This window comes from Echinops telfairi, unplaced genomic scaffold, assembly GCF_000313985.2.
Source record: "Echinops telfairi isolate 266 unplaced genomic scaffold, ASM31398v2 ScPeMD7_21;HRSCAF=78, whole genome shotgun sequence".
NCBI lineage: Eukaryota > Metazoa > Chordata > Mammalia > Afrosoricida > Tenrecidae > Echinops > Echinops telfairi.
The window spans coordinates 4,237,946-4,240,134 of NW_022103918.1; positions in this window are offsets into that span (position 1 = coordinate 4,237,946).

Below are 2,189 nucleotides of genomic sequence, written 5' to 3' on the forward strand. Positions count from 1 at the left end.
TATGGTTTCTGTATATTATATTATGTTTTCCCTTTTTGTTAATTATCTTCCTTTTATTAAAAGTAAACTTACAGTGATGCCAAAATTTCCATGCCAATCAATACTCATGGCATAACATGTCTAAATTATTTGAAAAAGTCAGCAAAATTACCAGAAAATAGTATTTAGAACAAACAACTTAAAATTGATCATGGCATAGATTTTGCTCATTGCATTGAGCTACCTTGAGGTTATTGGTGTATTTTAGAAGATACCAACGTTACACTTAATTTCTTCAAATTACTTCAAAAGGATTTTTCTGTTCAACTACTTGCTTTTATATAGTATTTATGGGCTTTTTTTAGGAGAAATAAATGTCTACTCAATTTTCTCCACACCTTAGACTTTCTGGTACTCAAATAATAAATGAAGGAAATCTGAAACCTCCTTCAAGTCACCAGAAATAAAATAGGGTTAGGATTTCTGTTGGCTTCATCCCCATGTGTGTATAGCAAGGGCATTCGACTTGTGCTGAAACAACTTCTCTGGCTGTAAAAGGAAAGAAACATACCCTAGGCTTCAGAGAGAAAATACTGAGGTGAGCAACATTTCATTTAACTTGGATCCACAATCAGTAGTCATGGAAGCAGAAGCCAAGAGTCAAATTATCTATTATTGCATTGAGTAAATCTGCCTCACAAGACCTCTTTAAAGAGTTAAAGAGCTAAGATGTTACTTTAAGGACTAAGGTGTTCCTGGGTTAAGTCATGGCATTTTCAATTGCCTCCTTCACATACACGTGAAATTTGGACAATATAATGAACACTGGAAAAGCACTGCTACATCTAAATTATGTTGATGAAAAGGAATAATGAAAGTACCACAGGTTGTCCGAGAAACGATACGTCTCATCTATCTTGGAAGTGCTGTGGCCAGAATGCTCCTTATTAACGAGGATGGTGAACGGTGTGTCGTATACCTTGGCCACGTTTGCAAGAGGAGGCAGGCCCTGAAAGGAGCACCAGGCTTGGGAAAGTGAAGGGTGAGCGGAAAACAGAAAGTCTCTCAATGAGGGATTGACACAGGGGCTGCTCCAACGGCTGAAATAGAGGAACAATTGTGAGGATGACACGGGAACGGATAGAAATCCCTCCTCTTTTACCTGGGGTCCAGAGGAGTTGGAAGGAATTTGAGGGTATCTAACAACAACAACAAATGCAAATGGAAAAGATACGCAGCTTTCCACAAATGCTCTTGCATTTTAAACTGTAGTCTCAGACTGAATTTCAGATTCTCTGTTGTTGTTGTGATTTTGCTGTTGTTGTTCATCTATTTGATTTTTAATTTGAAGACTTGGCATAGACTGGATGTTTAAACTTAATCTGTCTTCATTACTTCATTGGTGACGCCTGAGCTCTGAAATAGCTGTGAATACAGTTTACACATTTTGGAAATATTACTAGGAGAGATCAGTCCCTGGAGAAGGATATCGTGTGTGGCAAAGTAAAGGGGCAGCAAAGAGGAAGGTCCCCAAGGAGATGGATTGGCACGGAGATGACAACAATGTGCTCACACAGAGGAACAATTGTGAGGCTGGCACGGGATAGGGCAGTGTTTCCTTCTGAGGTGTCTAAGTCTGGTATGCGTGGGAGTCGACTTGATGGCATCTAACAACAACAAGAACAATTGGATACAGGCATTTTTTTTTTTATTAGATGTGTGCCTGGAAAAGCTTAATGGGATTTTTAAAGATATCATAGATAGGAAATTTTGAGAGGAAAATTAACATTTTGACCCTGAAACTATTTTTTTTTTGACTGGTTTTAAAATTTACTTAAGAAAAGATTTAGTTCATTGATATTTTTAAACAAGCTAAGATTATAATTGATATCCAGAATCACAAGGCAAGAATATTTGGAAATGTGGAGAAATAATAAAACATTAACTTTCTGGGATGGCTCACCCCAGCTCTTGCTTCTCAACACTGAAAGAATTCACATGGCAGAAGCACTTTTGTAAATCCAAGTAACTTTCATGAGGGAAAGGGAAGTTTCAGATATTACAATCTCAGATAGTGCACTCTATTTCTGGACAATGTGCAAACCCGCATAGCAGGGGGCCTTGGGAAGTTCATGTCTGTAAAAGGCTGCTTCAGGGGAACTTGCTAAAACACATGGAAGAAATGGCTTTTAAGAGGACTCCACTGAACA